The following is a 14,238-nucleotide window of genomic DNA, read 5'->3' on the forward strand; positions in this document are numbered from 1 at the left end:
CATTTGGATTTGAAGACATGAATGGAACCCTTATGGACTTTTGCCATGGCACTGGAAACGTTTGTAGACAGGTTAGTAGCAGTGACACTCATAAATAGAATTTTCCTTGCCTAGAATGATAATGTGTATTTTATGGCTTGATAAAATCTTTGATTTTAGTTTTATTTTTCTTCGTTTTTTGGAATAGTAATGTATGATAATGTGAATGAGTTTATTGAAAACAGAGGAAATTACAATTACACCAAGGATAAAATTGGATTACGACATGCAGATATTTTTCGAACTAATTGAAGATTTTATGAAAGAGGTATAAGCACTTCCTTGATAAAAAATGTTTCTTATTTTTAGCAGGGTAGAACGTTTTGAATTTATATTTTGATAGAAAAAATAATTTTCATTATTTTCGGCACTCTCTTTCTGCAAGGTGATAGACGTTACAAAGTGTATTATATGAAACAAGGTTTCGGATATTTTTTTTTAAATAAATCATTTTGTTGGTGAGCAGATAAGTTGAGAAATCACTGTGGCTTTTATAATTTCACAATTTTATTTGGTCAAAATTGAACAAACCAGGTTTATTTATTTGCTATTATCTTTATCATTTTTACACATTTTTTTAGCTGATATCGATGTTACATGTACAGAGCTGTCTGCAGAATGTGCAGCTTTAATGACACCTGAATCAACCAAGGATTTTGTCACTCGAATGCTCACTACAAAGGGAACGTATAAGTTATGTTCTTTTCTCCAACTTTGATACACGTTTTTAGCCTAATTCATCTGTGGGGAACTGTATAAAACAACTGCATAAAACGGTTAATGGTCAATTTAATGACACAATGGCTACAAAATTGGCCGAGATTAATGAAATTGAAGAAGACTGGAATACATGTAGGCTGCATTTCAGTGTTACTTAAAATCGTAATGCTAGAGAGACATAGTTTTGTTTGTCATAAGGATGTGATTTAGTTGATTAGAAGCAATTCTTCTCGTTTCATAACATGTAAGTGGCAAAAATACAGCTGTAAGCAAAACGGACAAAACTGCTGTGACACCACTCCTTTAACCTGCCCACTGTCATAAGCTGTATTACCTGTTGTTGAGGCAGGCCATTTTCTTCCAACATCTGAGTTCTTGGTACACTAAACATCTAAGTGTTTACAGAGTTCATGTAAAGTACTGTCTGTGTTAATTCATGATTAAAAACCGTACTACCCAGTAAAGAGGTCACAGCAAAAACAATGTGATTTGATGTAAATTATTTTATTGCTGTCCTTCAGTCTGAAGAATCTAAAAGAGGCAAACAAATGCCAGATTGCAGGTGGGACAAAGAAACTGACAGGGTTACCTCGCAGTGTGGCTGATGATGTAGCACAACAGTGTGGGGAAAACATATGCAAAGTGTTTAGGATTGTCATGAAAGGACATGTGTATTTTTTCAAGGAGTACACAAGAATGGTGAAACGCAATGCTTGTGTGGTGTTGCTTTCCAATGGAAAAATAGGGGAAATTAGTTATTTTATATGGGACAAGTAATCAGGAGATGCCTTTTTTGTTTATGAAGAACTAGAACCTGATCTAGAGAGACCATTCTTTTGTGAAAATGCTGGATTTCAGGTGCTGCGAATGAAATCAGAAAGGTAATTATGGGCAACAATCAATTCTTATTAAAAACTGGATCTTTGTATAATGCAATTCCAGGGATTTGATTAGCTAATAGCGGACATGATATATGAGCCATTATACAGGCTGTACCATGCCCAAGAAATAGCGACCATTAAATTGTCTTCTGATTGTTCTTGCAAAGCAAAATTAGTTAGATCTACCAACATTTCTCGATTGCTTTTAATAAAACAATTATTCCACTCACGCTTGTTGGATATGAGATGATTATAGCCAACTCGGCGCTACGCGCCTCGTTTGCTATCTATCATCTTGCATCCAACGCGCGCTCGTGGAATAATTGTGAATTATTATTATTTCACTTTCCTAAGATGGGGAGAAATTAATTTGTCGAAAACCAGGACCTTTTCTTTCTGGTGGTCATGAGTGCCTTCATGATCAAAAACAAGAAAAAACGACTTTTTACTGGATTAACTTGTTAAAATTTTAAATTGTAATTAATCAGCGAGTGCTTTAAAAATGCAGCATACATCTTGAAATCAAATCTGTAGTCCTGCCACTAATAATTATGGTATAGATCTCAAAGGCTCCTTTAATCCTAATCTACTGTTATTTTTAACTTTATTTTCAGAGGTGAACATCGACTGGCGAAAGTTGAGGAAATCAGTGAAAAAGTCTTCTATCTTGAGGGAAATGCTGAAAATCCATGCATTGTACGCTTGCCGAATTTCAATGGAGTCTGTGGATGATTAGCTTCATTCTGGATGGACATTAACTTAAAAATGTAGTTTAGAATTTGCGATTTTGTCTTCACGACACTGGACAGAACTTTTTTTTTAACATTTCGTTTATTACATGTACATTGCATTGCATTTTTCATCAGATCAAGAGCTTTTTTGATTATAAAGTTTAATTTTAAAAGATGAACTGCGGATTCCATAATGAGCATAAAAAGCAATAAAATTAAGGTTCCAATCTCTTATTCTGTCACTAGAACTTGAACATAATAACTGCTGTTAGGTTCTAGTAAATTTAGGGACGGTGCCTAGTTTTGTTACTGCGCATACGTTCTGCGCATCACGAGATCCCCGGGTTTCCTAGGCATGATGCCTACCAATTCAGGGATATTTTTGTACGGTTTAAAACTATGCGGATAAAGCAGAACTTAACGAGTGCTCTTGGATTCCAAAAAGAAAATTTACCATCCATTTTCCAGAGATAATAAAGCTTCAATATGCAGTCATAAACTGCGTAAAACTACGTCAGTATTAGTAGGCAACGTCCTTAAACAAGTGGATAATAATCTTTACTAAACCAAACCATTTAAGTTAAAATAAAAACAGTGGTTTCAAGAATCGCCTACAGTGTATGCTTTGACTGCGTGTTATTCTATTCATCCTCACTGATTGTACTTTTGTATTCAATTGTAGCAGTTAATTTGTTGTGGCTCACGACTGGACATGAAAAGCAACTCATTTTATTTTAAGTTAAATAATCCATTCACGTTAACAATTTACTTTGTTCTCATATATTCCACAGAATTCCCATTCATTGACGCCTCTTATAACAGTTCCCATACATTCTCGTAAATTCCCATAGAAATTCTGTGTCAGTTTAGGAATTGTTAGGAATTCTTAGGAATTCCCGATTAATCCCAATAACATTGTTTGAGATTCCCAATTGTTCGCAGAAATTCATAGCCCTTAGTTTTATACTGACATTTTGAGACAAATTTCACGACCACTTATATTTTGCAGGAACCACCCTCCGAGTGTCCCAAACTCCTAAATTTTTCTTCTAAATTTCACCCTATATCCAAGGAGTATTGGAACTACTCCACCTGGGTCACTTGGGTCACACTAAGTGAGACCAAAGGACACGGCCGTCAATCCGGCTAAACACTGTAGCCGAGATCGTACAGCGGAATGCTTCTGGAGATGACCAAGCTGCTGTTAACTTGGTGGAAGACTGATCAAACGAACAAAATATACAGCTAAATGGCAATAAGTGCAAAGTCGTGGTTATCAATTTGAAGCAGAAAACGCAAGTGTTCGGCCCTCTTAAAGTGGGCGGAAAAGAACTAAGAACTGTGGAAAGTGCTAAGGTTTTAGGTCTCACTCTCTCTAGTGATCTTAAGTCGGAATAAACACATTACTGAGTAAATTGAGAAAGTAAATAAGCGCCTATACGTCCTCGTCCTTTTAAGAAGGGCTGGTGTACCATCTGAGGATGTAATTAACTTTTATTGTGTAACTATAAGACCAGTTTTTGAATACATAGAGCAAGTTTTCCACCATTCATTACCAAGAGTACCTTAGCGAGGATATCGAGAGGGTACAAAAGAGAGCTATGTCCATAATCTGTCCTGGCCTGCTATACCGTGACTGCCTAGCAAGATTTGGTCTGTCCACTCTGCATGAAAGGCGTCAAGAACTATATATGTAGCAAGTTTTTTAATAGTATCTCTAGCCCGTTAAATAGTTTACACAGCATTTTATCCCCTAAGCATGAAGCCAAATACAACACGAGCAGGAAGTGCATTTATAACCTATCACACATTTTCTTTCTATGTTAATGTTGTGTAAATAGTGTGAAATAAATGAACCATGAGCACATGTGCACAGATCATTACAAGCGCACATTCATTCCTGCGATGTGCATCCGTGCTTACAATGCCCTGGAAAAGGAATGAATAACTTGTACATAATGGTTTTCTTATTTTGAACAACGTTAGATATAATATGTATTTCATATTATTATCAATACCCTTAGATTTCATTACTATTATTATGTAAATCCCCTTGATAATTTGTAAATTTTAGCGTACGTTTGAAATAATATCAGCAAATTGTACATTTGCTCAATTCAGCCACTTAGCTGCAATGTAAATTAATCTGATAACCCTATCTATCTAAACAAGATGGCGTGGTCTACAGGATTACCTGCCAATGCGAAAAGTCTGCACCGGGGAAATAGGGAGCTCTATGCAGGAGGGGATCAAAGAGCACGACAGTGATATACAACTCACCCGTACTCAGAACTCCACCGTTTCTGAACATGCTCAAATGAGACCGGCCACTATCCGATTTGGAACAAGCTTATCTTGATCGAGACCCTGCTCGGCAATCACCACAACCATCGACATCATTATCATCATAATCATATTTATTTACACAGGAAACCGTATCATTGCACGAAATAATCTTCCCTGGAGCGGTGTGAAAAAAAGTACACTGTTTAGACACAGATAAAATACTTTGGCGCCAGTTGCTTTAAAACTACTGTTCGTGACTGACAATAAAACATTATGATTTTGTTTGGATCCTTTACCTGACATCAACGTCTACATGCTATGAACCTTGCCTCGAGGTGACCAGTAAAGTTAAGATCCTAACTTTTAATTTTCACACACAAGAAATAGAAAAAAATAGAAAGCAATGAACCTGAGAGGCAGGGATGGATGCCGGGTAGGGAGAAGCACCACTATATAGCGGGTTACACTGAGGGTAAGGGTGGGGGAGATCATATACTGAGTACAGACCTGTTTTTTAAAAAAGTTGGAATGTGAAAGGGTAATGGATTGAACCTCTCAGCGGAGCTTCTGCTGTGTGTAATTGAGTTTCTCTCCCAAAAAGAAAGACTAAACATGGTCAAGCCTGCGGCTACGATCTACTTCCTTTTTATTGAATGCTTTCCTTGTATACATCGGCCTACACCTGAATACGTAAAGCGTTGCCATGTAAAGTACATAGCACTGTCTCTTAGTTTTCACCAACCTTGCTATCCAACTGTGTCGATTAATTTAAATATCAGGTCCAACTAATTACATGTAATCCATTTTAACATTTATTTTCTTTGCAAGCTTGTAATAACTGTACGCATGTTAATATAACAAAATAGAAAATCTAACTCAAGTGATGCTCAAAGTGAACTACAAAAGTTAACGAGAGTGAGTAAAGCCAAAAAAGAACAGTTTGGTAGTTTTGTATTGTTAAATATCCATGCTGCTTCGTTGTACTGGTCTGCTGTTGTTTAGATGTACCAAGCATACACATCAACGCAAGTGGTACCAGTGTTGTCCTCTTCCCAACACTTTACCAAGTCCTGCCCATACCAGATCTGCAACTCCTGGCCACGTGACAAAAACAAGGGGTTTGAAAGATTGCGAAAGACCAACTGTGGGGATATTGATGCCAATCCCTCCGAGACTGTAAAAGTGCGGCTTCTGGCAACTAGCAGGTGCACCATCATAACGATGTCCTTCCAAGTCTTCTGTCGGTGGAAAAAGGACTTCTTTGCGGGCGTTTGTAATCATTGTCATCAGCTTATTGGAATAACCTGAAGACGTGCAGGTCCAATAGGAATCGCCATCAATCGGGTTGCAGTGTATCGACCCATTTTTATGAACAAGCTTCATGGTATTGACATGGCCAGTCTTGGTGATGTAGAAAGCACCGTAAGAATCATTTCTGCTTCCAAAGCAAACAGGATCTGCGTTGATTTTCTGCCAGTTGTCTAAAAGTGAAAAAACTACATCAACCTCTATTATCACAAGCGGACAGGTATACCTTAGTTTTGCATTGTACAGGTATGAGTCGTGTTTTATTTGCTCATTCATTGCTATTTTATACTTTAAAAAAAACTGAAAAGCAAACATCACCAAAACAAAGTTCTGCTAAAAACGTTTTATTTCAATCAGCAAATCTTATTATCATTCGATGCATTTTTTCTTCATTTTCGTTGGCCGAGAGCTAATCGCGCGGCCTACGAATAACTGCTTACAAATAATGGTCTGCTCATGCGCAATACTCTCTAACAGTGAGGACCTACTAGGGGGGTCTGAATAATCCATAATCCTGGGTAACTTTTGGAAATAATCCGTACCCCAATTTTATAAAAAGGAAAAAATTTCCTCTAAAATAAAAATCTAACACAATCTATATACATTAATCCCAAATTGCAATCTTATGTCACATGAATAGACGTACAATCAAGGATAAAACGTCTTGGGACAAATGTTACAAAGTCCTGCTAATTTTAGTGTGGCTGACCAATGAAGCCATGTTTTTCGTTTAAAGCCCATCGTACTGACTCCACCCCTCCCCTCAATATAATGTTGAAATCTTCAAGACATTTTATTACACAGGCTTACCATTGTGAAGGGGTGGGGTCGGGAAAGGGACACTTAGCGTTTGCGCTTACCGTGTTCTGTGGCATGCCTAGGGAAACATCGTAAATGCAAATTTGTCCCAACCATTAATTTTTGTACCTGATTGTAGAGACTGTGTGTCAGGTATTCAAAGGGTTGCGTTCCCATACACCCGATGAAACTTAGATTATAATCCATGATTTTGAAATGCAACACAAATATTCCATTATCGTTAAATTTAGTGGCCAATAATCCGTAATCCTAAAACCCTAACAGGGCCTCAACAATGTTTTGCTGCAAATTATATTCTGCGCATGCGTAATTGAAGGCACGCTCTTGTGTGAAAATGGCAGATCGCTTCCCTGAGTTAGGTAGAACAGTGAGAATACTCAAAAAGCAGAAAAAGTTGCCCTCACTCGTGTCATCGAAAGACAAGTTGGCAATTGTCCAGAGGAAATTTTACGTTGAGGCCAGAAAAAAAAATCGTTGATCGAATGATAAAACAATGATTAAAATTTGTTATCGAAAAATATCGTGGTTTGTCATTGTCTAGAAGATCAGTTACTTTACTCAGCTTTTGGCTTCGGCAAATAACTGATCGGCTTACAACTGACAAACCACGATACTTTGCTCAACCTCGTCCAATAATTGTTAAATATTTTAATCAGCCTACCAAGTGGGCAGAAATACATTGTTTATTTAAGTTGGAGGACAGATAGGAACCTATCTACGGAAAAAGTATAGTAAACTATGCCTGGTCAAACTTGAATAAATAGTAGGGCTAGGGCTTGGAATTATTCTCCTAAGACTTCCATCGTTCTCCCCGATATACCATATGTGACAAAAGCTTGACATTTACAGGCAACTGAAGCTGTTTCTGCAAAATGACCTGTCGTGTGTATCGAACAGATATAGATAGCTTATCCCGAGTACAAAGCCATGTAAAATTCCTGCAAGCAGTCTTCTTCTGCATTTTTGGTTTGAAGATAATGGGCAGCAAAAACAAGGTCCCAAGGCACCCCTTGAGACAACGCGTTAAAAAATCCGCGATTCAGTGTCGGTTAACTTTTCAAAAATACCGTACCTTCACATTTAGCCAAGATTGCCTGCTTGCCATTTCCATCTGAGTAAATCCAGTACTCGTTTTTTGCCATTTCGTCTCCTTCACTCGCCATAATTTCACTACATGATTCCGCAGCAAGGTCTTTGATGGAGCCTAACGGTGCTGAACGATAAGAGAAGAAAACGATCAAAAATCATTATCTTCAATAACAACAGTGATGGACTCAGGAAGTTGAAATGTATCTTTATCGTACTGTGGAATTATAGTAATTGAACTATCCAGCATATAGAAAAAAAAGGGTTTTTAAGATAGATGTATAGGTACTTAAATATACCGTGGTCTACTGCCAAAACGCCATAATCGAAACACTCACTGACTATAGCTCGCGATCTACCCTTGAAAAGCATAATTTTAAGCATCAGATATTTTCAGCTCAGTAAATTAGAGCTAACAGATCCGATTGTGATATTCTTCGAACCTAATGGGGGATTATACTACATACGCTGGAGGTGATAGTCTCGATAGTCTATGAAACTGTTGCTTGATGGAGACTACAGATTAATTATCAATCATCTCACGCTAACCATAAGGGCACGGTGCCCTTATATACCTTTTAATAGGAAATCACTTGCAAACTCATTGACAAGTTACTTGGAATCTAGAAAATTACCTCGGTCAAATGCACGTCTCATGTAGAATCTGTGCCTATCAGGCATGAAGTCTTCTGGTCTGGCTTCTTTTGTTCTGGAGTTCAGCTCGCAGATATTTCTGCCAATGATGACGTTATAGCTCTGGCATCTAATCTCTTGCTCGCATCTGAGATAACACTCAGTCGGAAATCCAGCCTGAACCGTTTTAAACGTGTGGCCTCAAAGGAACATTCCATACACGGAGTATTCTTTTGAATGGCATTGGTCAGCGGCTCCATCAGGAACAATCCCAGACATAAACAACGAAAATGACAACCAAATTCGTGGATTCATGTCAGCCTAATATGAGAAAAAATCATGCCAATACCGTTAAAAAATACAAATATTTCGTTGTATAAAAGCTTTTATTTCCCTAAATTGTAATGTGTAATTAGAGATTAAGTGACTTAACCATATTGTCATGAATTTCTATGGGACTTTTTTTCTTTTCTTTGCTTTTTCGCATGATTAATAAAAAGGTCATACCACTGGCTCATCATGAATCGTAACTTTTCACTCCCCTCCCCTTGAAGCTGATGTTTTTCGCGTGCCCGCTGCCCCCAACCGTTCCATTAAACGAGCTAACATGCCTAAAAGATAAATAAACTGTGTTTCCTCAATTTTCTTAAATGAGAGTTGAAGCCGAGCCAGACCTCTTTGGAACCGTCTAATGCGTCTTCATTTGGAGGCAAACATGTTTTTCTATCGTATCCGTCCAAGGGGGATTTTTTTTTTTTTTTTTTTTTTTTGGAAAAGCCTTCTAAACTGAAGAAGGTTGAAAACGCATCTTTTTCTGCGAGATATGTGTAATTAGAGAATTAGGAAAACGTTTATGACTTTAAGAATTTTCAAATAAAAACGAAAGGCGAGTATTTGACAGAAAAGGTAGGCATTTGCTAGAGTTTCATCGTAGACGATATGTGAATCTCCGTAGGATGGCATTATCCTGGAAATTATAGAAAATAAAAGTTTTTGGAAACGATGTTGTGATTAAAACATTCTCTGCTCTATTTTTTATGGATAATGTAATACCAATACTTAAAGCTGGACCACTTTCTCTGACGTTCATATTAAAATAATATTCGAAGCTGCGTAAGTTCCGTTCGTGCACTCTGCGAAGGTCTTTCTTGATAAATAATTTAAAGTTTTGGCAAATCTATCAGGATAATCCAGTTTATTAAGTTGTACGTGTTTTGAAACCTTGGTAAAACACAATATCAAGTCCTTTCTACTGTTTTTCATTCTCAGCAACTGTTTAGGACATCCTTTTTTCATGCTGATTCGCTTTTGGTCAGTCTGTTAGCTTCAAAGTTTATAATCTAACGTTCAATTAAAGGTCCATACAACGAACGAAGTGGATTGCGACCAAATGTCTTGTGGTTTAACGAAAACCAGTGCAAGTCTTCAATCGCTTTTCAATAATAAACATCATAACAGATGAACACACATCTTTGCTTACTCTACGAAAAAAGAAACAAGGTGTCTTCTCTAGGCTTGGATAAAATGCTGTCATATTGTTTATTTTAATTACCAAACGCCTAACGCACGTATGTAAATAGTACATTTTTTTTTACTTTCTTACGAAGGGAACTTAAGCAATGAGGGCGGCGACGGTAACGACCAAGCTGCAATACAATAGGATTTATTAGGAAAACTAGCACTCTGGACCGTTTTAAACGAGTAAAAATAATCACGAAGTAACCCAAGTAAAATTCATTATTATTATTATTATTATTATTATTATTATTATTATTATTATTATTATTATTATTATTATTATTATTATTATTATTATTATCTTTTTTTTTTTTGGTCTCGTTCCAGTTGTCGTTGACGTCGTCGCTATATATAGTTCCTTGGAATGCCCAAAATTTCGAAATTTGAAGAGAACGTTGGATCAAGACGATGAATTTATCTTTCACTTTCTGCACTTGAATACCGTTGCTACTAATTATGTTCCTGTATTCGTTAATTCGTTCCTGTATTCCTTAATTCGGTCAAGTTGTACAAGTTGAACGAATTGAAATATTCGCAAAATAGGTAACACAACAAAGTGAATATTTTCTGATGGACTTTTTCGTTGTCGTTACCGACGAGCTTTCGTTTGTTCACTATTTGTTCGACATCGCCAAAAGTAACAAATGTTTCGTAACAACTCTGATGCTACGAGAATAAAACCTCTCTTTCCAAAAATGTTATGAATCCTTTAACAGCTATCATGTAAAAGGGATCAAAACACTGTTGTCAAACAGATTTTGAATCCTTTAACAGTTCTTATACCTTAAAAATGAGAACATCCTCACTAAATAGATGATGAGCCCTTTGTAGTTGTAAGGCTACAGAAAAGAAAACATTCTTACCAAATACGGTAGAAGGCCCTTAACGTTTGAGTTTGATGTAGATGCTGGAAGAATTATACAGTGAGCAAAATGTTATGCTTACACCTGCACCGTGTTTTGTCTTACAAAAAGTTACTTTTAAACATGTTATATTTTCAGTTCATCGGTGTCAAAGCCAACAGTGGCACTCTTATAGTTTCTCCAAGTCCGACTGTAATCAGGTAAATGCTTTTATTTATTAAAATTAGTTTACTAATAAGAAAATTCCACGAAAGACGTTCAAAAGAAATTATATAAACTGACTTTTATGTAAGACGTGGCATGCATTTATTCTGTGAGGTTTTTGTAGAGTCTTGAGTAGTGAAGAGAAATTACCATTAAATACAGGAAGATATGCAGTGATCAAAATGTTATGCCTGCACCTGCACCGTGTTTTGTATGTTGTTTTTTGTTCATCGGCGTCAAAGCCAACAGTGACACTCTTATAGTTTCTCCAAATCCGACTGTAAACAGTACAATGCTTTTACTGGTTAAAATTAGTTCATTAAATATTTGTTACTTAAAGTGATAAAGAAGAAAATTCCACGAAAGACTTTTAAAAGAAATTGTAGAGACTAACTTTTATGTAAGACGTGGCAAGCATTCCTTCTCTTATTTTACGTCTTAGCAATATTATTAAAAACTGAATCATTAATTGTATAATGCAATTCGACGGATTTGATTGGCTTAGCGGCCATGGTATATGAGCAATTATACCATGGCCGAGAAATAGCGACCATTAAATTGTCTGCTGGTTATTCTAGCACAGCGAAATCAGTAAGATCTAGCAATATTTCTTGATTGTTTTTAATAAAACAATTATTCCATTTGCGCTTGTTGGATATGAGATGATTATAGCCAACTCGGCGCTACGCGCCTCGTTAGCTATCTATCATCTCATATCCAACGCGCGCTCGTGGAATAATTGTTAATTATCCCACGTCATAACTGACGGATCAGATAATTGACTCTGAGTAAACCCTAGGAATGTCGTACAAAACTTTAGCCCTAGCAACTCAATGTTTGTAGCGGCACAACAGTTGCGGCACATAGCTCTGTTTTTATTTTGTTTGTTTTTTATTTAATCAATAAGCATGTTAATAGTAACTGTTGGTTTATATGTTACAGTCTCATTCATGTGGGCCTTCTCCTGATCGTCTCAATTCGACTTCTTATGTTTTCATAATTTTTATTATTATCCAGCCTTCGATGGTCACCTTCCCATAATATTTGAAGTGTTACATTTTCCTTAAAAAAACCAAGAGGTGGGTTGCGGCCCAGCCTTTTTTGTGAACCAGTTTTGAGGTTTTTACCAAATGGGATGAAACGTTCTTTGGAGTGTTTGACATAGCCTCTCAAATTGCGGTCGATGTTATGAGGAGGCATCCCAATCGGTTGAAATATTTGCGGTTGCGTGAGCGGCCTCTGTAGCCAAAGCCTAAAGTAAATCGGCTGGTTCTGATCCTTGACCAATCGTGTACCATTTTGGCGACATTTTGAATTGTTTTGTACCGCACACATGCTGGTACTTAGTTTAAACTGTAAACAAAAATATGGCCCACAGTTTAGGAATTGTTGGAAGATTTTTTGCTTCAAGAACTCATAAAGCTCCTTTTACGCATAGGTTTATTTTTCCTTGTCTTAACGAGTAGAAATGCGCCCTGGCACAAGCGTACGCCACTCACCAAACTCTTCTTAAAATGATAAGGTTAAAGATTTACCAAGAAAGGAAAACAGCTTTACGTTAGGTGAAAAATGATCGTAGCTGTTCCTGTATAATTCCTTCATATTTTGCAAGTTAAACAGTTTGGAAAAAAATAGACCACATAACGTGAATACTTATTTCTAATGGACCTTTTTGATGGCGTTACCGTCGTGCGTTCGTTTCTCCTTATTTGTTCGAGATCATTAAAAGTAGCAAACGTTTCATAACAATTCTAATGCTACAAGAATAAAACCTTTCTTTCCAAATACGTTATGAATCCTTTAACAGTTGTCATGTAAAAGGGATGAAAGCACTGTTGTCAAACAGATTATGAATCCTTTAACAGTCCTTATACCTTAAAAATGAAAACATTTTCACTAAATAGATGATGAACCCTTTGTAGTTGTAAGGCTACAAAAAAGAAAACATTCTTACCAAATACGGTAGAAGGCCCAGTTAACGTGTGAGGTTTTTGTGGAGTCTTGAGTAGTGAAGAGAAATTACCTTTAAATGCTGGAAGATATACAGTGACCAAAATGTCATGCCTGCACCTGCACCGTGTTTTGTATGTTGTTTTTAGTTCATCGGCGTCAAAGCCAACAGTGACACTCTTATAGTTTCTCCAAATCCGACTGTAAACAGTACAATGCTTTTACTGATTAGAATTAGTTCATTAAATATTTGTTACTTAAAGTGATAAAGAAGAAAATTCCACGAAAGACTTTTAAATGAAATGGTAGAGACTGACTTTTATGTAAGACGTGGCATGCATTCCTTCTCTTATTTTACGTCTTAGCAATATTATCCCACGTAATAACGGACGGATCAGATAATTGACTCTGAGTAAACCCTAGGAATGTCGTACCGAACTTTAGCCCTAGCAACTCAATGTTTGTAGCGGCACAAAAGTTACGGCACATAGCTCTGTTTTTGTTTTGTTTGTTTTTTATTTTAACTTTATCAATAAGAATGTTAATAGTAACTGTTGGTTTATATCTTACAGTTTCATTCACGTGGGCCTTCTCCTGATCGTCTCAATTCGACTTCTTATGTTTTCATAATTTTTATTATTATCCAGCCTTCGATGGTCACCTTCCCATAATATTTGAAGTGTTACATTTTCCTTAGAAAAACCAAGAGGTGAGTTGCGGCCCAGCCTTTTTTGTGAACCAACTTTGAGGTGTTTACGAAATCGGATGAAACGCTCTTTGGAGTGTTTGATATAGCCTTTCAAATTGCGTTCGATGTTATGAGGAGACATCCCAGGAAGGAAAAAATTTAGCGACTTTATGCTAAGTTTTGTTTAGGAAAGAAAACGTGTCTGAAGCATTTTTAAAATATACTGCGTACGCGTGACATAGCATATCATCAAAGTCGGCAAGGAACACTCTTTTTAGGATGACATTTTGTGGTCACACGCTTAAAGAACAACATATAGTCATACTTGTATTGTCGCTCTCGTACACCTCGTTGTTGCGGACACTTGGCGTAACCGTAGATGAATCATTCGATAGAATTTGTCACAAATTGCAAAACGAAAACGCTGATGAAATTGCGCAATGACTGGGAAAGTGTAAGATGTGAAGGCCATGTTGAAGGCAGAATTAAAAACAAAAATTAATACTTTACAT

The 14,238-nt window shown here is 36.7% G+C and overlaps 2 pseudogenes across 2 annotated transcripts; one reads left to right on the forward strand and one right to left on the reverse strand.

Moving 5' to 3' along the window:
* The first annotated feature begins 666 nt into the window (after positions 1–666).
* On the forward strand, positions 667–2,863 carry LOC146481091 (uncharacterized; annotated as a pseudogene). The gene is made up of 3 exons (XR_014864487.1): positions 667–726; positions 1,281–1,640; positions 2,255–2,863. The product of XR_014864487.1 is annotated as an uncharacterized LOC146481091 (transcript).
* A 2,751-nt stretch (positions 2,864–5,614) lies between these two features.
* LOC146481092 (uncharacterized) lies at positions 5,615–8,818 on the reverse strand (annotated as a pseudogene). The gene is made up of 3 exons (XR_014864488.1): positions 8,506–8,818; positions 7,857–7,997; positions 5,615–6,138 (listed from the first exon to the last, which is right to left on the reverse strand). The product of XR_014864488.1 is annotated as an uncharacterized LOC146481092 (transcript).
* Between the last annotated feature and the right edge of the window lie 5,420 nt (positions 8,819–14,238).

The sequence above is a fragment of the Pavona decussata genome, unplaced genomic scaffold (genome assembly GCF_977016875.1).
Source record: "Pavona decussata unplaced genomic scaffold, jaPavDecu1.1 SCAFFOLD_51, whole genome shotgun sequence".
Classification (NCBI taxonomy): Eukaryota; Metazoa; Cnidaria; class Anthozoa; order Scleractinia; family Agariciidae; genus Pavona; species Pavona decussata.